Source organism: Trichomycterus rosablanca, chromosome 15, assembly GCF_030014385.1.
Source record: "Trichomycterus rosablanca isolate fTriRos1 chromosome 15, fTriRos1.hap1, whole genome shotgun sequence".
In the NCBI taxonomy this organism is placed as follows: Eukaryota; Metazoa; Chordata; class Actinopteri; order Siluriformes; family Trichomycteridae; genus Trichomycterus; species Trichomycterus rosablanca.
Window position 1 is genome coordinate 27838419 of NC_086002.1, and position 27200 is coordinate 27865618.

Genomic DNA, 27200 nt, shown 5'->3' on the forward strand with positions numbered 1-27200 from the left:
CTTGCTTGTTTGTGTTTGACCAAATACTTATTTTCCACCATAATTTACAAATAAATTCTTTAAAAATCCTACAATGTGATTTCCTGGATTTTTTTTTCTCATTTTGTCTCTCATAGTTGAAGTGTACCTATGATGGAAATTACAGACCTCTCTCATCTTTCTAAGTAGGAGAACTTGCACAATCAGTGGCTGACTAAATACTTTTTGGCCCCACTGTATAGAAAGAGAGAGACGGTCGGAGTAAACTTGTTCACACGTGTTTCATAAATTTCGGTTTGTAATCTGAAATTTGTTCGTACATTAAGTTTAAAAAGATTGTTCGTAACCCAAAATGTTCGTATGGTAAACCGTTCGTAGCGCAAGGGTCGACTGTATTTAGAATGACATTTTCTTATTGTCAATATGTTATATTCAATATGTAATATGTTTCCTCTAATTGCATTTATTATAAGCTAAACTGAAAAACCAAATTTAAATCTTCAACATTTAACTGACTTTTAAAGTGGAGTTTAATGTTATATACAGACATCATCCTCATCTCGTGGTGTTAGAAAGAAGTTACATCTTGTAGATTGGGTCAGGATTTGTGACTTATCTATTATTATTATTATTAATAATAATATTATTACTGTTGTTGTTGTTGTTATTCTAATCTTTTTTTATAATTTTGTTGTTGTTAATATCAATATTACTTATTAATTTTTCATTATTTTAATTTTTGCTGTTGTGTTGTTTTTTTAAAACAATTGCTTTGGTCTTTCGCTTGAGATTTTTGCTCATGTAAACAATGTCTGAAAAATGACAAACTTGATTAGTTTGTAATATGTGTTAAGATGATGAATGAACATAAACAATTCATTTTTAAGCTTTTGTTAATTGATTCATTTATTTATTTTTGGTTTCAAAACAACTTCGCAAGAAGAAAAATGAAAATAAAAGGAAGAGAGAGTTAAATGTTCTTCTGTCTCAAGTGTTTTTGTTAGGTGTAGCAGGCATGCAATGACGACTTTTCTAGTGCATGTATTTTGTTGTTGATATGTATTCTTTTTCATGTTAATTGAACTCAATCTCACGTCTCTTGAAACTTTCTGAATGTACCTGTGTGCTTGTGGGTTTTACCTGTATTATATTTTCTGGGGTGAAAGGTGGCATTGTCAGACAAAATAGAACCAACCTAACTAAATCAATTTCATTCAACTAGCCCCCTCGGTCCTCACCACATAAACATGCTTAAATAATCAGATTACATTTTAATTATGGATATTTAAAAATGTAATAAAAAAAATTAAACATATTTTTATGTGAAAATTAAATATTATAAATAAAATAAAAATAATTATAAATTATGTATACCACAGCATTCAGACAAACACAAGACTGTGCAACAGTTTTATACCACAAGGCATCACTCTCCTCAACTCTAGTCTGAACTGATGGACATGGACACACACACACACTGACACAATTACATTCACACATTTATACACCCCTACAAACACACGCACACATGCACACACACACTGACTGGTCATATCTGTGTTTATATATATGTATACATAAAATCAGTTTTATTGTATTCAGGGTTGCAAATGAAGATCATAAACCTCAATGTTCAGATTTCTGTGCATGGTAATCTTCACCACCAAGCACCATAACTGGCAAGAACAGGACAATACAGCTATAAACATACATATAACATTCATTCACAAATAATTCAATAATTACATATGGCATACACTGTTTATATACATATAATTAATGTACAATTTCTATTTTCTCACAGGAAGAAAGGCCAAACAAATACTGCACTCTGGCTGTGAACTCTCAAGATGGAATCCCTGAAAGTGCTTTTCCAGCTGGTTTATCATGAGAGCACTCATGGCTGGGTTTTTTCTGTTCTGTTGTTGGTGCTGTAGATGGGTGCCACATTAGAATTAGAGCTCCAGGAGAACCTTATGCACAGTGCTACAGGAACGGAAAGCTCTATCCATCTATACACCTGCAAAACATGCTTTTGGGATGCTGAAGATCAGGTGGAGGTCGATCTTCCTACATGCCCCGCGAAGTCCACCCAGGTTTTGTGCCAGAGGTGATTGCTGCCTGTGTTACAACCAGTGGTCTTGAGCTATTGAGCAACTTTGTGCCGCCATTGCTGATGGTCCAGGAGCCTAAATAAATTGTAAATATTAAACAAATTGTGTATATTAAATATATTGTAAAGTGTGAAGTTTTGAAATATTTGTGTAACAGTTTGTATTTACTCTAATGAACGAACAAACAAAAAAGTTTAGGAAGTTGTTTTAGTATGAATGATTCACACTTTCACTTTCAGGAGTAGGACAGCAGGCACGCTTGGCTTGTGATTATAGTAGCTTTATTATAATGCACAATAGTTACACATACAATAAGTAATAATTCCTAATAATAGCAAAAGTAGTATCCTGCTAACCACCTGCAAAGCGTATATACACCCTGGACTAAGCTATCATCACCCACCTCTCATCAGTTGAGGAGCCCCTTCAGCTCTGGCAGGAAATCAACTTAACCCAGAAATGCTGGGCGACGTGCACTGTCCCACGGCTGAGCTCCTGTCAGTGCCAGGGACTCCTCCCCTTTATATAGACAATCGGGCACGGTTAACTAGGACCTTTGTTCGAAAATAGGGAGTTGGCCAGACTTCCCCCCTTTCTGGGCACTGTGCCAAGTTCATAACAATGTCTCAAAGTTGGGTGAGACAAGAGTTTATGCATTTCAGCTTCCCAGTTTTAAAAACAAGCACATATAACTGTTTCTCTTTTCCCGTTAGATGAGCGCTTCCGAAACCGAGGCCAAAACACGTTGCTAGATCTTGATAAGGCTACACCCAGCATCCAAGGCCATAAGGGCTTCATGCATTTGCATCAACAATACCTACTCCAGGTTTTGGAGTATCTTTAAAGAAGTGATGAGAAACAAACACGCAATTGCTGTACACTGCAAAACACCATGCCTCCTTTACTTACTTTTAAGTGGGTAATATAGATACAAACATACCAATGTGTTTGATTTTTTGCATTTCAAAAATAAAAAGAAACATTTACATTCTGTTAAAGTGAATTCTAGTGCTGAATGATGCTGCATTTATGTGCATAAATTAAAAATAATGTGTGTATGTTTGTTCTCGTGCAGAAATATAAAGTGTATCAGATAGAAGATGATGAAGAGACTGTCAGCACTACAGAAGAGTAAGAAACAAGTCATAAACTGATTTTAGATCTTGAAACAGCTGTATGAACATCTACTCAGTGTAGAAGTGAAATGATTTAATTTAAGAAAATAATTTAAAACGGCAGGAATAATCTAGTCAGACGTCTATGTTTCTACACATAGTTGGGTATTAATACATAATTGCAAAAATGAAATAAAACTGCAACAATCATGTAAAATTAAAGGACCTTTATTTTTATACCCATTATGTTTTTATGTTTCAGTGAGAAAGGAAAAGTTTAACTCAGCAGGCAAATACTGGTTATTCAGCAGATTCTTACAACTAATCAGTGCACATTTAATAGTTTAAACAACAAACTTTAGCTGTGTGCAGAATACTTATATACTGCATAGTACATACTACATATTGCACCAGTATATAATAAACTGTACTAGTTAATACTGTACACTACAGACAGCAACAATACATACTGTATACTGAATAGTGCACTAGTGTATACTGTATACTTCATTCTGCACCAGTATATACTGTATACTACATACAGCAACAATACATACTGTATACTTAATAGTGCACTAGTGTATACTGTATACTTCATTCTGCATCGGTATATACTGTACACTACAGACAGCAACAATACATACTGTATACTGAATAGTGCACTAGTGTATACTGTATACTTCATTCTGCACCAGTATATACTGTATACTACATACAGCAACAATACATACTGTATACTGAATAGTGCACTAGTGTATACTGTATACTTCATTCTGCATCGGTATATACTGTACACTACATACAGCAACAATACATACTGTATACTGAATAGTGCACTGGTGTATACTGTATACTTCATTCTGCACCAGTATATACTGTATACTACATACAGCAACAATACATACTGTATACTGAATAATGCACTAGTGTATACTGTATACTACATTCTGCATCGGTATATACTGTACACTACATACAGCAACAATACATACTGTATACTGAATAGTGCACTAGTGTATACTGTATACTACATTCTGCACCAGTATATACAGTGCCTTGCAAAAGTATTCAGCCCCCTTGAACTTTTCAACCTTTTGCCACATTTCAGGCTTCAAACATAACGATATGAAATTGTAATTTTTTGTGAAGAATCAACAACAAGTGGGACACAATCGTGAAGTGGAACGAAATTTATTGGATATTTTAAACTTTTTTTAGAAATAAAAAACTGAAAAGTGGGGCGTGCAATATTATTCAGCCCCCTTGCGTTAATACTTTGTAGCGCCACCTTTTGCTGCGATTACAGCTGCAAGTCGCTTGGGGTATGTCTCTATCAGTTTTGCACATCGAGAGACAGAAATTTTTGCCCATTCTTCCTTGCAAAACAGCTCGAGCTCAGTGAGGTTGGATGGAGAGCGTTTGTGAACAGCAGTTTTCAGCTCTTTCCACAGATTCTCGATGGGATTCAGGTCTGGACTTTGACTTGGCCATTCTAACACCTGGATACGTTTATTTGTGAACCATTCCATTGTAGATTTTGCTTTATGTTTTGGATCATTGTCTTGTTGGAAGATAAATCTCCGTCCCAGTCTCAGGTCTTTTGCAGACTGCAACAGGTTTTCTTCCAGAATGGTCCTGTATTTGGCTCCATCCATCTTCCCATCAATTTTAACCATCTTCCCTGTCCCTGCTGAAGAAAAGCAGGCCCAAACCATGATGCTGCCACCACCATGTTTGACAGTGGGGATGGTGTGTTCAGGGTGATGAGCTGTGTTGCTTTTACGCCAAACATAACGTTTTGCATTGTGGTCAAAAAGTTCGATTTTGGTTTCATCTGACCAGAGCACCTTCTTCCACATGTTTGGTGTGTCTCCCAGGTGACTTTTTATAGATATCTTTGAGAAATGGCTTTCTTCTTGCCACTCTTCCATAAAGGCCAGATTTGTGCAGTGTACGACTGATTGTGTCCTATGGACAGAGTCTCCCACCTCAGCTGTAGATCTCTGCAGTTCATTCAGAGTGATCATGGGCCTCTTGGCTGCATCTCTGATCAGTCTTCTCCTTGTTTGAGCTGAAAGTTTAGAGGGACGGCCGGGTCTTGGTAGATTTGCAGTGGTCTGATACTCCTTCCATTTCAATATGATCGCTTGCACAGTGCTCCTTGAGATGTTTAAAGCTTGGGAAATCTTTTTGTATCCAAATCCGGCTTTAAACTTCTCCACAACAGTATATCGGACCTGCCTGGTGTGTTCCTTGGTCTTCATGATGCTCTCTGCGCTTTAAACAGAACTCTGAGACTGTCACAGAGCAGGTGCATTTATACGGAGACTTGATTACACACAGGTGGATTCTATTTATCACCATCAGTCATTTAGGTCAACATTGGATCATTCAGAGATCCTCACTGAACTTCTGGAGTGAGTTTGCTGCACTGAAAGTAAAGGGGCTGAATAATATTGCACGCCCCACTTTTTAGTTTTTTATTTCTAAAAAAAGTTTAAAATATCCAATAAATTTCGTTTTACTTTACGATTGTGTCCCACTTGTTGTTGATTCTTCACAAAAAATTACAATTTCATATCGTTATGTTTCAAGCATGAAATGTGGCAAAAGGTTGAAAAGTTCAAGGGGGATGAATACTTTTGCAAGGCACTGTACAAAAGCATCGTTCATCCTCTCACATTCCAAGATTTTGTTAAACAATCTAGTAATCAAATAAGAATTTCTTAAAAACAGAAATATCATTGATTTATTACCATTACAATCATATTCATTCATTATAAACACAACATTACTAATGAATATTTAATTCAAACAAAAATCAATGTGACCACAAAATATTCTACATTATTAAAAAGAAAAAAATAGTTTTAGATTAGGGATGAACTCAAATTTAAATATATGTTAAAAGTGAAAACTATAACTCATAAACCTGGAAATAAAAAAGTTCCTTACCACCACGTTTAGCTGGATGAAGCACCAATTCATCTGACGACATCACTCACTAACCGTCCCACTCACTCAGCTCACTCACTTTCATACTCATTTACACACATTGGTAGCATTTAGTCGACACTTTTATACAAAACATCTCTTTCAACACTGTGAGCACTGATACGGTTTCTCTCAAGTGTGAATGCGCTGGTGTCTTTTGAGTTTACTCTGTGTATTAAAACTCTTCTCACACTGTGAGCACTGATAGGGTTTCTCTCCAGTGTGAATGCGCTGGTGTCTTTTGAGACTACCCTGTTCATTAAAACTTTTGCCACACTGTGAGCACTGATACGGTTTCTCTCCAGTGTGAATGCGCTGGTGTCTTTTGAGACTACCCTGTTCAATAAAACTCTTCCCACACTGTGAGCACTGATACGGTTTCTCTCCAGTGTGAATGCGCTGGTGTGTTTTGAGATTAGTCTGTTGATTAAAACTCTTCCCACACTGTGAGCACTGATACAGTTTCTCTCCAGTGTGAATGCGCTGGTGTATTTTGAGATTACTCTGTGTATTAAAACTCTTCCCACACTGTGAGCACTGATACAGTTTCTCTCCAGTGTGAATGCGCTGGTGTATTTTGAGATTACTCTGTGTATTAAAACTCTTCCCACACTGTGAACACTGATACGGTTTCTCTCCAGTGTGAATGCGCTGGTGTTTTTTGAGATCACTCTGATGATTAAAACTCTTCCCACACTGTGAGCACTGATAAGGTTTCTCGCCAGTGTGGATGCGCTGGTGTATTTTGAGATCACTCTGTTGATTAAAACTCTTCTCACACTGTGAGCACTGATATGGTTTCTCTCCAGTGTGAATGCGCTGGTGTATTTTAAGATGACACTGGTACCTGAAGCCCTTCCCACACTGTGAGCAGACGTTTCCTTCTTCCTGTGTGGGACTGAGAGACGTGTTAATGCTGACAGTACCAGAGGACGTTTGCTGATTACTGGAGTTTCTGGTGGGCGTCAGATCCTCATGTTCAGTCTTAATCTTCACCAGAGTCTCATATTTAACATGGTTGCAGCTCTTGATGTGATTGTGGAGCTGATTTTGGGTTGTAGAGGAACGTGGACACGAGGAGCAGCAGAAATCCTTGTTCAGTTCTGAAGCAGAAAATAATCAAATACATTTATAACATTATAAATAATCAAATACATTTATAACATTATAAATCATCAAATACATTTATAACATTATTAATAATCAAATACATTTATAACATTATAAATCATCAAATACATTTATAACATTATAAATAATCAAATACATTTATAACATTATAAATCATCAAATACATGTATAACATTATAAATCATCAAATACATTTATAACATTATAAATCATCAAATACATTTATAACATTATAAATCATCTAATACATTTATAACATTATAAATAATCAAATACATTTATAACATTATAAATAATAAATACATTTATAACATTATAAATAATCAAATACATTTATAACATTATAAATAATCAAATACATTTATAACATTATAAATCATCAAATACATTTATAACATTATAAATCATCAAATACATTTATAACATTATAAATAATCAAATACATTTATAACATTTATAATTATGAAATACATTTATAACATTATAAATAATCAAATACATTTATAACATTATAAATCATCAAATACATTTATAACATTATAAATCATCAAATACATTTATAACATTATAAATCATCAAATACATTTATAACATTATAAATAATCAAATACATTTATAACATTATAAATAATCAAATACATTTATAACATTATAAATAATAAATACATTTATAACATTATAAATAATAAAGATTGTTAGTAAATGTTAAACTGAGATCTGATGCTAAAGTCCTGTAACGTGATTCATCCTGCATTCATCATTTCCTGCTCACACTGATCTGCATGAGCACAATACAAGCTTTCACTGTATGATGCTTCATCCCAGCTGCCTCTGATTCTATTCAATCCAAATCTTATTTTACTCAAGATAAAAAATATCTTACTGAGTTCATCTTTATCTTCAGCTTCTTCCTTCTTCACAGATTTCATCTGGAAACCTCCACACTGTTGGTCCTCTGGGGTGAGGTGTTCCTCAGGGATCGAGGTTCCTTCACCTGAAACTTTGTTTGTTCGTTTTGTGAATAAAAAAATAATACGTTTGTTATTGTTGGTAGTAACGACCAACTTCTTTATTAAGCACTTAAGTTAGAACTAACAGACACGTACTTCTATACTATCTGTCAAAAAAGACGATCTATAAACCTTTATTCAAACAGGGTTTCAGCAGATTTAATAATAATAATAATAATAATAATAATACAACCCCAAAAAAAATAAATACTTGGGACAATATGGAAAATGGAAAATAATAAAACACAGAGTTTCTTACACTCCCTTTGACTTTTATTTGATGTTAGGCAGGATGAAGCTGAGATATTCCTGCATTTCAGGTCTGCAACACATTCCAAAAAAGTTGGGACCGTTCTTTATTGGGGACAGGTCAGGACTGCAGGCAGGCCAGTCCATTACCTGTACCCTCTTCTTCCACAGCCACGCCTTTGTAATGTGTGCAGCAGGTGGATTTGCATCATCTTGTTAAAAAATGCTGGACATCCCTGGAAAAGACGACATCTTGAAGGCAGCACGTGTTGCTGATAACAGTCTGGATCCTTTTCGTCTTTGGTCCGGATCACATGCTGTCCATTTTTCCATAAAAAGACCTGAAATGTTGATTCATCTGACCACAATACAGTTTCCACCTTTGGGCAAGATGGCGGCACAAGCACCCGAGCGTCTCATCAGGCTTAGCGATCTAGTGGTTATTGCCAATTTACTGTGTTATCACTTGAATCACTCGTGCTTATAATGTGTAAATCCTTTATAACCAGTCTAGTCTACACACTGTACAGTCAGCATGATCTGTTTAATATTCTTTACTTCTGTCTCCTCATTTCACTCACCTGCTCACTTATGCACTAAAAATACACAAATATTACAAGTAATTCAGACACGAGCAAATTAGGAGAAATTATTTAATAAAAACGTTATAAAAATATCTTACTGAGTTCATCTGTATCTTCAGGTTCTTCCTTCTTCACAGGCTTCATCTGGAAACCTCCACACTGTTGGTCCTCTGAGAAGAGCAGTTCCACAGAAGCAACAAGTTCCGGAGGGATTAAAGTGACTTCACCTGAAATTCATCAATATGAGAAGAAGAAACTCAACAACTGGAGGAAACTGAAGGTTGTGGGTTTGATTTTACAATCACAAATAAATCCTAGTTAGATTAAAACTGAAAACCAGACTGAAGTGTAGCAGCACAGGACAGTACGGTACAGTACAGGTTCTAATCCCACTATCCACTTTCTCTTATTACTGATTAGTGACTCCAATACTAACCACACTGTACTGTACCATACTGTACTGTACCATACTGTACTGTACCACACTGTACTGTACCATACTGTACTGTACCATACTGTACTGTACCATACTGTACTGTACCTCACTGTACTGTACCACACTGTACTGTACCATACTGTACCACACTGTACTGTACCATACTGTACTGTACCATACTGTACTGTACCACACTGTACTGTACCATACTGTACTGTACCACACTGTACTGTACCATACTGTACTGTACCTCACTGTACTGTACCACACTGTACTGTACCATACTGCACTGTACCATACTGTACTGTACCTCACTGTACTGTACCATACTGTACTGTACCACACTGTACTGTACCACACTGTACTGTACTGTACCATATTGCACTGTACCATACTATACTGTACCATACTGTACCACACTGTACTGTACCATACTGTACTGTACCACACTGTACTGTACCATACTGTACCACACTGTACTGTACCATACTGTACTGTACCATACTGTACCTCACTGTACTGTACCACACTGTACTGTACCATACTGTACTGTACCTCACTGTACTGTACCACACTGTACTATACCATACTGTACTGTACCACACTGTACTGTACCATACTGTACTGTACCACACTGTACTGTACCACACTGTACTGTACCATACTGTACTGTACCATACTGTACTGTACCACACTGTACTGTACCATGCTGTACCGTACCACACTGTATGGTACCACACTGTACTGGCATCATGCTCCACATTTACTTACAGAAGAAATCATCATCATCATCATCCTCCTCCTTTTGTATTATGTTCTTCTGGAATACTTCATGTTGTAGATCCACAGGGGTGACGTCTATGGAGCTCAAACGCTGCCATAAGTATCTGAATCTGAATTTTATACATTTGAAAAATTTCAATCTGAATTTTATACATTTGAAATATTTCAATCTGAATTTTATAAATTTGAAATATTTAATGGCGTAATTTATAAATTTGAATTTTAACAATGCTTTTTTGTGATTTGAACTTGTGAGGTGGTGAAATTTGCTGTTGAAAAATTTTCATTTCAAAATTACAACTTGCAATTTTCAGATTTTAAAAATTCAGATAAAAAAAATTCAGATCTCACAGATTCAAATCTCAGAAATACGAATTCAAGCTTGAGGTGAAACATCCGGGTTTCCCAGGAAAAGTAAACTTTCCAGAGCGATTCGAACGCAGCATTTAACCAATCACAGCGCTGCCTCACCTGCGTTCATGTCTGTGGAGGAGAAATAAATCCCAATGAGGAAAGTGCATCCAAAGTTCTTCAGATCCACACAGTCAGCTAATTATTTATAGTTCTGGTAAATACTCAACGTGCTTTACGGCAAGTTTTATATTTTGCGTTATGTAACACTGGTGGCGTGATAACGCGCGGGGTAAGGTTAGTTAGCGTTAGCTAGCTTGTTGGTAGTGGTTAGCTAAGAGTTTTGCTTGGCATGAGCTGGTCTGAGTTTAGGAAGGCATGGATATTCCGTTGCTTGCACATATTAAAACGGGGAGTTCAGAAATGTTGTGAAACTTCTTTCCTGGTGTGCCGTATAGCACTTCAGAGTTCAGTCTTTACCTCATTTACCTAACACACCTGGTTCGACTCATCTGGTCAGTTGAGGTTGACACTTTGGATGCACTTACCTCATTGGGATTCATTTCTCCTCCACAGACATGAACGCAGGTGAGGCAGCGCTGTGATTGGTTAAATGCTGCGTTCGATCGCTCTGGAAAGTTTACTTTTCCTGGGAAACCCGGATGTTTCACCTCAAGCTTGAATTCGTATTTCTGAGATTTGAATCTGTGAGATCTGAATTTTTTTTATCTGAATTTTTAAAATCTGAAAATTGCAAGTTGTAATTTTGAAATGAAAATTTTTCAACAGCAAATTTCACCACCTCACAAGTTCAAATCACAAAAAAGCATTGTTAAAATTCAAATTTATAAATTACGCCATTAAATATTTCAAATTTATAAAATTCAGATTGAAATATTTCAAATGTATAAAATTCAGATTCAAATACTTATGGCAGCGTTTGAGCTCCATAGACGTCTCCCTCTTCTGCTGACTGCATTATTAAAGCTCTAATAGACAGACAGACAGATGTGCTGTATTCATAATGAAAGGTTTTTCATCCCATTATTTTAAATTCCTACAGTAAAATTATCTAAAAATCACAAGATTAGTACTAGAATAAATGGTCTTTATGATCATAGGGGTGACACCTGACAACAATTTGATTTCAAATTTTTGTTTTTTAAAAAGTGGTATTAACACAACCGAACAGACATTCACATGAGTTTGAGATCCGATCACAACAAATTCCCACAGTAAAAATGTCTGAAATGTATTTCGTTAATAACAGAGTCGATGCTCTTCTTGAATTGAGTGGATTTTGTGCATCAGAACACGGTAAATAATGTTTATTAAACTGTAAACAGAAGTTTTACCCTCGGGTACCGTAATACACGGTTTAGACGCGCAGTAAACAGTTTACTTTATCGAGCTAGTACACAATTAAAGACGCTAGCTTACACTTTTCACCTGACTGTGACTATAAAAGTCTACAAACCACCTGTAAATAGTGATGTTACCCTTGAACCTGAAGCTTCGATGCGTGCATTAAAAAAACGACACGCGTTGCTTTGAATCACTGTGTCGGTGCTTGATTCGTTTTACAATGATCACGTGACCAATCACATCCGAAGCTTCATTTCGGCACACGACCACGTGACTGCTTCAGGGAAAGATTCAAAAGCAGCGAATCCTGGTTTGCGCTTCCAGGGTCGTTTTTGTATAAATTAACAGAATAATAACATGACAAAGTGAAAGCAGCAACAGTGGGAATGTAATAAGAATAACAACAGTATAGTTTTTAAGTGTGCCTTATTAAGATGTGTTCTGAGTGTATTCTATATGTATTTAGAGTATATTATTGTTTAATGTGTTGTAATACATTACATTACTTAATTCAACTATTACATTACAGTATCCTGCCAAACCATGAATGTATGTACACCTCAGCAAATATATTATGAAGACATTTAGTTTTATCCGTTTTTATTTAAAGATCAAATGTCATGACTGTTTTAATGCACTGGAACAGTTTTTAAAGCTGTAAAAAGGAATCCCTTGTCCACTAGATACACAAAGCACTTTGAGCTTTTGGCCACCAGATGTCGCTAATGTTCACCATGTTATGAAGCTTCGAGTAATGAACCCTTTTTTGATACAGTTAAGAGGAAAGCTTCAGTGCTTCAGAAAGCTTCGGTTTTCCATCACTACCTGTAAACAAAGTTTAAAAATATCACGTGTTTATATAAAAATGTGAGATTTAATCATGAAGAAACTCAATCAGTTCCGCTCAATTCATTCATTTAGATGGATCGATTCAAATGAATCGGTTCATCAGTACTGAATCATGTGTGATGCTAACAGTTAGCGGAGCAGATAATAGTTTGTGTGTTTGAATGAAAGTTAAATAAGAGTTAAAGCTCCTCAAATCCTCACAATGATGTTTTATTATGAACTCTAGTTTTATTATTGATTAGAAGGTATGTATAATTAAATATAAGGGTTATAATTAAATACATATTTTACTTACAGATGAGGCTCTACAGTACAAACACAGCAGCTTCTTGTTCTTATGATGGTTAATGGCGGATGGCAGAACAACTTAAGACGCACCAGCGTCACCAACTGGACTGGAGTTAAACAGCAGCTCAGCAATAATAAACCCCACATCTGTATCTCTCTATTGCCGAGGAGTTAATGTGTGTTTATATCACTTCATGTATCTATACGTATCTATTCTATTAATATTCATAAGCATGCACACACACACACACACACATACACAACACACACACATGCTTCCACGTTCACATGTTTTTGCTGTATGTGTTATGTAGATAATATTTAGGTGATTTGATGTATTTTTATGTTGTTGAGCTTTGAATGTTATTTTTGCTTCACTGTATGTATGGTGCATCATTAAACTGTTATACATTATTTTATTCTATTTTGTTAGATGAGATGGTTTGTCTTTGTATTTTAAATGACAGCTAACGATAGTGATCCGACTCTTTTAAGTATTGTGTATAACATATAAAATGTTGACTTCATCAAAAAGAATCGACTCCCTTAGCTTCCAACTGTTCATTGCTGAGTACAATCAAATTAGTGAATCGACTCTTTCGAGTCTATTCCTGTCGTTTGACTTAAAGAACCGGATTAAGGAATCGACTCGTTTGATTCATTTGAAGGTCTGAACTTACATTGTAGAAAAGAAAAACGAGCCAGTAGCAGCAGTGTGCACATTAAACCATTTACAGAAGGGTCATTAAGTTTAGTAAATTGAGATAATGGCATGTTTCTGACCTGAATGAGAGGGGCAGTAAAGTAAAACAAATCTCACACTGTCAGAGACAATGTTTGAAGTCCAGGTTAATAGGACCTGCTAGTTAGAGAAGGATCACTTGTTTATTAGTTTAAGTCCAAAACTGGGGGTGGCCCGTACGGGGATCGAACCCACGACCTTGGCGTTATTAGCACCACGCTCTGAGCTAACCGGCCAGTACATCTATTCTCTCTTTTTGTACATAATTCTACACTGACCCAATTCAACAGCTGAAACAGACTTTCTTAATACACATCTAACAGGTTTTGTGGGTTCTTATATGTGTGAACTATCTAAACTATATATTTCTTAAAGTTCTTGACTGAGCTTAATGTCACCAACCAGTGATTGGAGCAGATACGACTCAGGTCCTGCACACAGTAAGTAGTGCTGATACACAGTACCAGCCTGCACACCAGAGGGGCTCCAAACATCAAGTCTTCACTCATTAAATCATGTAGTTTGTGAGTATCATGTAGTATGTTTTAGGACGTTGAGCTACTGTTAATAATTTTTCAATTGAACTAAAAACAACCTGAATTGATGTTTTAATTTACAAGCAAATGTAAAGTATATTTCTATATGAAGAGCATCTGTTTCCAGATAATATACACTGAGGTTTGAAGCATAATGGAGCGGGTTCAGTAATTGTGGCGACAGTAAGTCTGTGTCTGTTTCTGTTACTTATTCTGAATTGTGTTTGTTTGTAAACTGTGAATTAGTTCTTAATCTGGTCGTGATGTTAGTGAATTAAACCTACATCTCTCTGATGATCTGACCGATGAGCTGTCTGTTCTGACCTACTGCTTAAGCCCGGCTAGCTCAGTCGGTAGAGCATGAGACTCTTAATCTCAGGGTCGTGGGTTCGAGCCCCACGTTGGGCGAGTATCTTCATTTAACATCTACAGAAACCAGAACAGCCGGTCTCCAGTGACTTATCAGGTGGATATTTGTGCTTGTAGGACTGTTGTTTACTGGATGTTTTCAGTTACTTATTTCCACTATTCTGTGGGACTACACATTGTTGTGTCTCATATCCGTTTGATCAACAGGCAGGTTGATAAAAGACTCTCGTCCCTGGGTGGGCTCGAACCACCAACCTTTCGGTTAACAGCCGAACGCGCTAACCGATTTACCGCGATAAAATAATGTAAATAGAAAGTGTAGATATAAAAGGTATGTTTACATAATGAAGAGGCTTTTGTTGGCTTTTTATGCTTTTGTTTAAAAACAGAAAGAGTATAAACTATAATATATATTTACAATATTTAAATGTACACGTTCTTTAAAAAATTGCAGACCAAAACGAATGTTTAGCTCCATCCCTTGACAACTGGTCCAATCTCATGACACAGTAAACAGCTGATTTATGCTCCCAGAAATGGACATAGCGATCACTGTGTCGAACAACTTATGCTCTTTTACCCGCAGGATGCAGCGTTTAACATGTAGCCTGAGAATGTTCCGATCCACCCCGATCTTGTTTTTGAAAAGGCAAAACCTTCTTACTAATTTTAGAACTCAAACTCTATATATTCGCCGCTATACGACACGTTGGTGTTTAGAACAAACCGGAAGCTAGACTGCCCGACTAACACTAAACGGAAACACGTCACAGAGCTTGCGTGCATAGAGCCTATTAAACTCTTCTGTTTGTGTCTCGTTTTGCCGATCGTGTTTGTGCTCCTTATTTCTCGATATTATCGATACCAACGTTGGTATTGGTATCGGATCGATACTAGTGTGATGGGATCAATACTTTAGTTTTTATTTTTATTTTAGTTTTTAGATTTTATGGAAATAATAGTGTCAACTATAAGTATAGATGCACCTTATGCACTTTGCGCACCCTAGGCAAATGAATCAGAGCATGTAGTGAGGCTCTTATTCCGTGTTTTGGTGAATGAGAGCTCTTTTCTTTTGACTTTGTGCTTATAAATGTAAAAAGAATAGCATCATTTTTTTATTTTAAATCAACAAGGAAACATGTATTCGGTCACTACACACAACACAACTATGAGTGGTGATACTCCATGATGGTAACGTTGTGAGAGAGTAAAGCACCAGAAACAAGAAATTGGAACGCTTTAAACAACTGAATATATTTACAACCCTTCTGAGAGCAGCTACTTAGAAAAAAATGTATTACGAATATACACATAAAGGTCATGAAAATTCATTCAGATCCAGCAATTTAATGATGCATCTACCTTAATTATTAAAAAGTATCAGTATCGGATTGATATCGGCGATACTGGCCCTGTATTTACTTGGTATCGGATCGATACCAAATTTTGCAGTATTGCACAACACTAGCATCAAGTAATCACTCAGCTCAGCTTTGGTTTTGTCCTCTTGTGACTGGGGGGTGGATGGAGGGGGCACGTTCTGCTTCTAACAATATGGACTACAATTCCCATGCTCCCACGGGCTGTCACGTGACTATCACATGTCCCGGTCAGCCAATCTTGATCACGCTCATCAGCTCCGGAATTTTGATTCAGTTCGGCTGTGTTTGATTCAGTGAATCTTAATTAAACTCTTCTGTTTGTGTCTCGTTTTGCCGATCGTGTTTGTGCTCTTTTTTTTCTTAATCTAACCGTTACCGACACTTGTTGACTTCTTTTAACTGTTTTAGTCTATCTGGTTTTAGACTAAACCTGATTTTGTACACTGTTTTGCCCTTTTGATATTAAACTTTCCCTGATTTAAATTCCATGAGCGTCTGGTCACTTTCTGCCTCGTGACATGTTGGTATTTTAATTAAAATATAAAGTATGTAAACAATCGTGATTGTCTCATTTCTAACATCGTGTGAAAACGTTCATGCAAATGAACCAAATTAATCGTGAAAATCGCCCAGCACTAGTTTGATTCTCATCCAGTTCTTGATGCTTACATTTAGATTCTGCTTTTCAATATTATTATCAGATGTCTCACTGTAAATAGAACAGGTAGTGACCATACACTTACAGTCAGAAGGGTGTGAGTTTGATTCTCATCCAGTTCGTGATGCTCACATTCAGATTCTGCTTTTCAACATTGTGCCTAAACTACAACTACAAAAACTGTCAGATTCAGTCTAGACGTGTTGCTATCAGCCTTGTTAGCGCAGAAGGTAGCGCGTCAGTCTCATAATCTGAAGGTCGTGAGTTTGATCCTCACACGGGCCAAGGCAGTTGAGGGATCAGTTTAGTTACTGTGCCTAATCCAGTGTTTCTCAAAGTGAGTGGCATGACAAGGGAGCCAAGTCTGACGGGCGGAGAAATGAAGTACAAAACCAATGCTTTAACATCATAATCTTTTTTTTTACGGTGAATAATAAGCAAACTGCTTTCAGGTTGGCAGTATTCATTCTGATAGAGAGTCTAGATCAGGGGTGCACACTACGTCGATCACACAGTACACGCTGGTACATCATTCCTCATTCAAACAGGTCAGCGTGACTGACATGAAATGTGGCCACTGTTTCTTTAATTTGCGGTTTGTTACCATAACTATGCCTCAGCACGTCTAATCACTGCTAATCTAGAAAGTTTTCATTTAGCCAGTTTGCTGACGGAGACATTTTAACCCCAAAATCTGACATTCTTATGAAACGCTGCACTTAGATAAGACAAGCCACTTAAATTACTAATATAGAAAATTTCACTGGATCCTGTAAAAACTAAATTTCTGCAACTCTACATGAAAAGGTGCTGTAACCATAAACAAATTAGATAGTAAAGCAATAAGGCACCAGAGACCGTGCACTACTGCTATGATTTTATCACGGGGAAAGTTATCTTTAACATGAAACCCATCTGCAAACTGGGCTTAGATCAGAATCTAAATCTAAGCATCAAAAACTGGATGAGAATCAAACTCACACCCTTCTGACTGTAAATGAATGTTTACTACCTGTTCTATTTATGATGAAAGTCACTAAATGACATGAAACCAGTCTGCTAACTGGGCTTGGATTAGGCACAGTGACTAAATGAGGCCTTGCCCCGTGTGAGGATCGAATTCACGACCTTCAGATTATGAGACTGACGCGCTGAATCTGGCAGTTTTTGTAGTTGTAGTTTAGGCACAATATTGAAAAGCAGAAACTAAATGTAAGCATCAAAAACTGGTTGAGAATCAAACTTACACCCTTCTGACTGTAAGTGTATGGTCACTACCTGTTCTATTTACAGTGCTGATGAAAGTCACTAAATGACATGAAACCAGTCTGCTAACTGGGCTTAGATCAGGCACAGTAACTAAACTGGTACATCAAGGTCCTTGCCCCATGTGAGGATCGAACTCATGACCTAAATGTAAGCATCAACTGGATGAGAATCAAATAGGGGTGCACGATATATCATGCTACAACTTTTTTGCTGCTTGAACTAAAATTCACACCTTCTCATTTTCCATGACATATCTACCAGTGTGTTCAAAAACCTAGTGAGCTAGTTAGCGATTCCATCAGGTTTCGCGTTTAGCATTTAGCATCTTGCCATTAAAAACAATGGAATGAGGTGGGACGGCACTAACATGTCAATATAACCTCTCGATTCATGTACAGAAAACTGTTTCATTTGCTGACAAGCCCAAACTTGCAAATAAAAACACTCGTTAAAAATCAATAATTATTTATTTACGTTTAAAAAATAACTTCCTGTCCGCACCGTCAGCCATGTTTATTTTTCTGTGAGAGAAGATATGCCGCAATGAATTCTGGGATTGCCTTCATCACTAGGGACGCTTCCGATTCTCACTCGTTCTTAAGTAAAAATAACATTGAAATATTAAGATGCCTCAGTAGTGAGCTTAGTAACTAAGGCATCTCGGATTTTGAACAGGTGTATTAGGTGTACTACTTGAAGAGGTTTTGATATAAAATAATAAATGACCAATTTTGTCAATCCTGTTAATTCCCTTATGTGATATTGAAGCTTTCTTAGTTTAACGCTCAGTTTAAACCCAGTACAAAGATGTAGCTTGTCATAATCTTTTGTATCCCTTGTAGGCACCACCCTTTTTCACAGATGAGCCCTTTATTTAGAGTAAGATATTATTAATAATGTGGTGAAAATTTTTGCACTTTTTTTTTATATTGCAATATACTGTATATCGCAGGGAAAATAAAAATCACAATGTCAGTTTTTTCCAATATCATACAGGCAGGATGGATAAGTGTTTTACTCAGAATGAAAGTATCAGCTGGCCTTTTTCTTCACGTATTGCTTTGATGATGATGAAGAAAAAAGAAAAGGTTCGGCTCCTTTGGCAGGAGGTTGAAGTAAAGATGTGTGAGGAGAAGCTTCCAGCACCTGGTATTCCCAGGCGGTCTCCCATTCAAGTACTAACCAGTCCCGACCCTGCTTAGCTTCCGAGATCGGGCGTTCTCAGGGTGGTGTGGTCGTAAGCAAGAGACCCTACAAATAGCTTCACTTTTCTAGTCGTCCATCGTTCAGCCTTTCACTTCGCGAGGTTTAGTCTTTATTTTTCTTTTATTCAAAACGCCCCATTTTAAAATGCGTTCGATAGTGGCAAAACACAACAAGAACAACACACACCACACAGCTGCTGAACCCCTTTTCACCTCAACTGCTCATTTCATGCCTGCAACATCTTACGAGAACACTTGGGACGGGGGAGCCTTTATAAACTAATCAAGCTCGCAGTTCATGTATTTATAGACGGTGGTGTTCATGCTTTTGCACTTCAACCTAGGACAAGATAGTGTTTACTTTCTCTGAAGAGCAGAGACTAATGGTACCATCTCAAATTTTATCCACCGCCCTATGTAGTGCACTATGTTGGACATGACATCATAGAACTTTTGCAAAAATCGTCCTTAAAACAGCTGGTTTAAAGTCCCTGATATCCAACAGTAGCTTAGATAACTACTTATTAATCATTCAGTGACTGCTGAAAGAAATGGTTTGTACTGTTAGGAAGTACCCTAAGTAGGGCATAGGCGACATTTGAGATGGGCCCACAGTCTCTTCCTAAACGGCGTTACTAACGAAGCAGAGGCTCTGAACTCTAACTCACCTTCTTTGCTCTTTGCCTGTGCTGTAGTTCCTCACTGCCAAACAGGTTGTCCAGTTTCCTGCACTTTCCTGCATCTGCTTGCAGCTTTTTCTGTTTTTTATTTTTCATCACGGGCTTTATTCTGCACCTCCTTTACGCTTTTTCGACCCACCGGGAAACTCGATCCCGACCCTCCCGATGACCAGTCCATCCCTGACCCTGGTGCATTTCAGACCCAGCAACACCTTTAGTCACCTTTAGACAAACACTGCTTCATCCCTGAAACAAAGAGACTTCACACCAATTGGTCAACCACCCATAAAGCACCCATAAAGCCCTCCTAGTCAGTTTAACCCCAGTTCACACCTGGCAGGGTGGGGCAACGACTCTCAAATGAGTAACACCTTGGCTCTTGTGAGCCAAGAAGCCAAAGAGGTCCAACAGAAGAATATTTAAAATAAATTCTCAGTATGAAATATTCAAACTATGGCTAAAAGTTAGCATAAGCAGTGCTTTGCTCGGTGGAACGTGAATCATTTCTTATTAGTTAGTCATTGATGAAGATTTCCGTCTGTAATATTTTATTTACATTTTCAGCATTTAACAGACGCTTTTATCCAAAGCGACTTACACAATGATCTGAACACGATGAGCAATTGAGGGTTAAGGGTCTTGCTCAGGGATCCAGCAGTGGCCACTTGGTGGAGGCGGGGCTTGAACCGGCAACCTTCTGTTTACTAATCCAGTACCTTAAACACTGAGCTATCACTGCCCTATTTTATCACTGATGTGAACAGTTGCCTGTTCATTTCTGTTCACGTTGTTTAATCACTGATGTGAACAGTTGCCTGTTCATTTCTGTTCACGTTGTTTAATCACTTATGTGAACAGTTGGGTGTTCATTTCTGTTCACGTTGTTTAATCACTTATGTGAACAGTTGGGTGTTCATTTCTGTTCACGTTGTTTAATCACTTATGTGAACAGTGTTATGATATATGTAAGGTGAGGACTCAATCGCGGGCACGCCGGCCGGAGGAGAGAGCGGCCGGTTTAGAGTACACAAATAAGGTGACTATCTCCACCGAATGAAAGAGGAGGGGCCGGGCGAGCCCAAGCCAACTGAAATATCTAAATATAAATAAAACCCCAAACGTAACACAACGAGTAGATCGCAGTCCTCCAAAGTGTTTAAACAAAAGAAAGATCCAAAAGGATCTCGTGTGCACTGCACAATAAATTACTTTCACCGCGCTCACGGCAACCCCGCTAGCGAGATTCGAACCGGCGAACTCAGACACACACACGCTATGACGCAACCGAGCGAGCCACAGCGCCGCTGATGTTGCTAGCGCCGGTGGGCAAATTGAAGGGCAAACTAAGGATCGCTTTTATTTGTTCTACTTGTATTAATAATAATGAGAATCTATAGCGATATCAAACTAAGGAGTTATTCTAGGTATAAGAACCCAGGAAATCCTTCGAGCGGATAACAACAAAAAAGGTAATAGATATATATATATATATAGTTATTTTTTGTGATCGTACCCGATCCGGTTAGTTCTCCGCGACTCGGGTTTATATCAAGTTTAGTCTCCCTCGAGACTAGTGGGTCAATATTCGCGTAAGCGAACAGAGGTGCTTAAGCTTTACCAACGCGACACTCAAGGCGGAGCGGGGATGGGTGCTGGTAGCGAACACCGCCGTGGCCAGCCAACACCGAGATCCGCTTGAGCGCTCGGCGCGAGTGCTCCGACCCCGCGGGTCCGGAGCTAGATGCGAGAGATAGCGAGAAAGATGCGTGAGGCGAGCCTCTCCTTCTCAGAGTACTGATCGGAGGAGGAGCCTGTGCGAGCTCGAACCCAAGGCGCGGGGTGGAGCTCGTGAGCACTGCTGGTTCACCAGGCAGCCAAAACAATGGAAAGAGGAAGAGATACGGAGTACGCAATTCTCCTGGTAAAGTTAGGAGAGTGCAAAGGAGTCACACCAAAACCTAATCTTTCCCTGAGTTCCTTTTATTACCTCGGCCCCTGGGCCTACCGCAAACCCTCTATGAGGCCTCGCGTTACCTGTGTCCCTAACCTAACGTGCAAGAGAGCACAAAAGAACAAGGGTGTGACGAGGACACCTGGCTGAGCGCTGCTTTAAATACCAACTCAGCCAGGTGTTCCTCGTCGCTGCTGATTGCCTGAGGGTGCCTTGGGATTTGTAGTTCTTCTCCCCCTGGTCGAACTACGGGCTGTGCGCCCTCTGGTGGCAGCCGGCGGAAGCTCACGGGTTTGGCTCCCTCTGGTGGGCGCAGAGGGAGTTGATCGGCCTCTTTCAGTGCGAGCACTGGGGTTAACTGTGTGAATCGCGGGTCGGCCCCCCCTGGTGGCCGTCTGGGAACCAGACCGACTCCTAACAGTACCCCCCCGTCTAGGAACGGCTCCCGACGTTCCCATGCCCGCTGCTCTGTTCTCCCGGAACTCCCGGATCAGCGTCGGGTCTAGGATATGACGCGCCGGAACCCAGGATCTATGTTCGGGACCATAACCTTCCCAGTCGACCAGGTACTGTGTGGACCCTTGGACCTGTCGTGAGTCTAGCAGCTGACGGACAGTGTAGGCCGGAGCCCCATCCACCACCCTGGGCGGTGGCGGCGGTTTCTGCTGCTGGATGGTTCGGCATAGGTAGGGCCTGAGCCGCGATACGTGGAACGTAGGGTGGATCCTTATCGCTGGCGGCAGTTCCAAGCGATACGTAACAGGGTTTATCCTTCTGATGACCCTAAAGGGACCCACGTATCGAGGCGCCAACTTCCCCGACTCGCCCCTGAGAGGCAGGTCCCGGGTGGATAGCAATACTCGCTGACCCACTCGAAATCGGGGTGCTGCTCGCCTTCTCCGGTTGGCTGTGTGTCGCATAGTGGCGGTGCTGGCTTCTAAAGCAGACCTAGCCCTACGCCAAGCTCTTCTGCACTGGAGGACGAATTGCTGGGCAGCCGGGGCCCCCACCTCTCTTTCCTGAGTCGGGAAGAGAGGGGGAGGGAACCCAAACTGGCACTCAAAGGGCGACATGCCGATGGCCGAGTGTCGGAGGGTGTTGTGGGCATACTCGGCCCAAGGCAGCTTGTCGGGCCATGAGCGTGGGCACCCGGAAGTCAGGCACCTAAGTGACCGTATAAGGTCCTGAATGACCCTCTCGGACTGGCCGTTAGACTCTGGATGGTATCCGGAGGACAGGCTAACCGTAACCCCCATTAAGAGACAAAAGGACCGCCAGAATCTGCTGACGAATTGCGGACCTCGATCTGACACTATGTCGGTGGGAATGCCATGGGGTCTGACGACGTGCTGGAGGAGGATCTGGGCGGTTTGTCTGGCCGAGGGGAGTCCTGGGAGGGGTATAAATTTGCAAGCCTTAGAAAATCGGTCCACAAACACCAATATCGCAGACAGACCATTTGACGGTGGGAAGCCCGTAACAAAGTCCATTGCGATGTGAGACCAGGGCCTGGAGGGGACAGGTAGGGGCTGGAGGAGTCCCTGGGGTCGAGCCCTGGACTCCTTATTTTTTTAGCAGACTTCACAGGCTGCTATGAAGGAGCGAACCTCTTTTATCATGGTGGGCCACCAAAAGCGACGTTTGAGGAAGTCCAGGGTACGTGTGACTCCCGGATGGCCGGTGAGGTTAGAGGCGTGCCCCCAGGTGAGGACCTGGCGGCGCATGCTGGACGGTACAAACAGCTTACCTTCTGGCCCGCCACCGGGATCAGGTTCCCTACGCTGGGCTGCAAGGACCTTACGTTCAATATCCCAGAGGAGTGGAGCTACTATTAGGGTATTCGGGAGGATGGACTTGGGCTCTGGGTCGGGTTCTGGAGGGTCCCACTGGCGGGAGAGAGCGTCTGGCTTGACATTTTTAGAACCTGGACGGTATGAAAGGGTAAAGTTGAATCTCCCAAAGAACAGGGACCACCGGGCCTGCCGGGAGTTCAACCTCTTGGCCTGCTGAATGTAAGCCAGGTTCTTATGGTCTGTCCAGACCAAAAATGGATGCGGGGCACCCTCCAGCCAATGGCGCCACTCCTCTAAGGCAAGTTTGACCGCCAGGAGTTCTTTGTCCCCAATCGGGTAATTACGCTCGGCTGGGGTAAGCCGATGCGAGTAGTAGGCGCAGGGGTGCAGCTTCTGGTCCTCCCCTGAACGTTGGGAGAGGACCGCCCCCACACCCACGTCCGATGCATCCACCTCTACAATAAACATCAGCTCTGGGTCCGGAAGGCGGAGCACGGGAGGAGAGATCAAAAGCTCCTTGAGAGCCTCAAAGGCCTCTTGAGCCGAGTGGGTCCATTTAAATCGACCTGTCGACCGTCTAGTGAGCTCAATAAGGGGGGCGGCTATGGAGCTAAAATTCCGGATAAATCGCCGGAAAAAATTGGCGAACCCCAGGAACCGCTGGACTGAGCGTAGTGAGGATGGTACCGGCCAGTCTTTAACCGCCTGATTTTTGGCGGGGTCCATCCTAAGTTCTCCATGGGAAACTATGAATCCCAAGAACGAGACCGAGGGGACGTGAAACGAAGATTTCTCCAACTTAACAAAAAGGTTGTGCTGGAGCAACAGTTGGAGAACCCTCCTAACGTGGGTGATATGTTCCTTTAACGAGCGGCTGTAAATCAGGATGTCGTCCAAATAAACAAAGGCAAAACGGTCTAGAGTATCGCGAAGTGCCTCGTTAATAAACCGCTGGAAGACCGCTGGGGCGTTAGTAAGGCCAAAGGGCATCACCCTATACTCATAGTGCCCCGCGGGAGTGATGAAAGCGGTCTTCCACTCGTCCCCTTTTCGGATGCGGATAAGGTTATAGGCACTGCGGAGGTCCAACTTCGTAAAGATTTGGGCCTTCTGCAGTGCCTCGAATGCAGTTTGCATAAGGGGCAGTGGGTATCGGTCTTTGACCGTAATCGCGTTGAGGCCCCGGTAGTCGATGCAGGGACGCAGGGTTCCATCCTTCTTACTCACGAAGAAGAACCCTGCGCCCGCTGGTGAGCTTGAAGGCCGTATAAACCCTAACGCTAGGGCCTCACGGATGTATTCCTCCATGGCCCTTCGTTCAGGGGCGGCAAGCGCAAAGAGGTGACCGCGAGGGGGTGAAGTACCCGGAAGCAAGTTGATGGCGCAGTCAAAGGCGCGGTGAGGGGGCAATTGCTGGGCCTTCTCTTTGCTAAACACCTCTGCTACATCATGGTAAACAGAAGGGACGGTGGTGAGGTCTAGGACGGGCACCGACAGTTTACTCGGTAATCGAGGCTGGATCAGGCACGATTCCTGGCACCGGAGGCTCCATGAGTAGACCGAGCCCGCCTTCCAGTCAATGACCGGATTGTGGAGCCTAAGCCATGGGTAGCCCAGGATGACTTGCATTTTAGGGGAGCGAGTGATAAAAAAGAACAGGGTCTCTAAATGATCCCCCAGCCTCATTGTGATGGGAGGAGTCTTGAGCCGTACGGACCCCTCTCCCAATGGGTGACCGTCGATGGCCACTATTGGGAGTGGAGTAGCCAACGGCTGTGGAGTGAGACCTAGTTGTCTGACCAGTTGGTGGTCTATGAAGTTGTTGGCAGCCCCCGAATCTACCCAGACCGCCAAACTGTCCGATGACCCCCCTTCCCATTCCAAAGTGGCAGTTAATGCCAGACCTAAGTCGGGAGCAGTGAGCCGGCCTCGCCCCGAGCTCCCATTTAGGGACGGGCCGGCATGTTTCCCGAATGAGGCTGCCTGCGTCGTCGTCCCGATCCTTCGAAGCGCGTATTGTGGGAGGTGCCTATTTGCATAGGTTCCTCCCCGCTCGGGGGAGCCCCAGGGAGGTAGGAGGGCTGGGACCAGGACCCCCGTGCACCTGTATTCCGGCCCATTTCCGCCCGTTCGCGAGCGCGTTGCTTCAGGCGGAGGTCGAGACGGCTGGCCACCTCGTATAGCTGCGTCAACGAGGAGGGAAGGTCTCGGGTGGCTAATTCATCTTTGAGCCGTTCACTGAGACCCCGAAGAAAAATGGCTCCGAGGGCGGCCTGATCCCACCCGCACTCAGCGGCCAGGGTCTTAAACTCAATTATATAATCGGTGACGGAACGTGACCCCTGACTCAGCTCCAAGAGCCGAGGACCTGCTTCCTTGCCTCCCTGGGGAGCATGAAAAGTGTCCATCAAGGCCTTGGAGAACGCCTCCCTGGAGTTACACTCCGGTGCCTTCTGCTCCCACAGTGCCGTGGCCCACAGCAAGGCACGGTCCGAAAGAAGTGAAATCATATACGCCACTTGGGACTTTTCTGTGGGAAAGCGGGAGGCCTGCAGCTCAAAAACCAAAGAGCACTGCAAGATAAAGCCTCTGCACCGGTGGAGCTCCCCCGAAAAGCGTTCGGGAGGGACAATTGGGGGTTCAGGGGTATTTGGAGACGCACTGGGCGATGGCTGGGAAACGGCTAGCGTGCTGAAGCGTTCGGCCAGCTGGTTAAGCATAGTTTCATGACGATGGATAGCTACCTCCTGCAGCTTGACTGCCTGCTGCAGGGTTGTGTGACCCGCTGAGTCCATTGTTGGTCACACCCTTCTGTTATGATATATGTAAGGTGAGGACTCAATCGCGGGCACGCCGGCCGGAGGAGAGAGCGGCCGGTTTAGAGTACACAAATAAGGTGACTATCTCCACCGAATGAAAGAGGAGGGGCCGGGCGAGCCCAAGCCAACTGAAATATCTAAATATAAATAAAACCCCAAACGTAACACAACGAGTAGATCGCAGTCCTCCAAAGTGTTTAAACAAAAGAAAGATCCAAAAGGATCTCGTGTGCACTGCACAATAAATTACTTTCACCGCGCTCACGGCAACCCCGCTAGCGAGATTCGAACCGGCGAACTCAGACACACACACGCTATGACGCAACCGAGCGAGCCACAGCGCCGCTGATGTTGCTAGCGCCGGTGGGCAAATTGAAGGGCAAACTAAGGATCGCTTTTATTTGTTCTACTTGTATTAATAATAATGAGAATCTATAGCGATATCAAACTAAGGAGTTATTCTAGGTATAAGAACCCAGGAAATCCTTCGAGCGGATAACAACAAAAAAGGTAATAGATATATATATATATATAGTTATTTTTTG

General features: G+C 41.2%; 1 non-coding gene and 2 pseudogenes across 1 annotated transcript; 1 reads left to right on the forward strand and 2 right to left on the reverse strand.

Moving 5' to 3' along the window:
• Positions 1-6304: 6304 nt before the first annotated feature.
• LOC134328456 (zinc finger protein OZF-like) overlaps positions 6305-27200 on the reverse strand; it is a 48715-nt pseudogene continuing 27819 nt past the window's right edge.
• trnak-cuu (transfer RNA lysine (anticodon CUU)) lies at positions 14862-14934 on the forward strand. Its single transcript has one exon. It is a non-coding gene; the product is annotated as a tRNA-Lys (tRNA).
• LOC134329661 (5S ribosomal RNA) lies at positions 19342-19450 on the reverse strand (annotated as a pseudogene).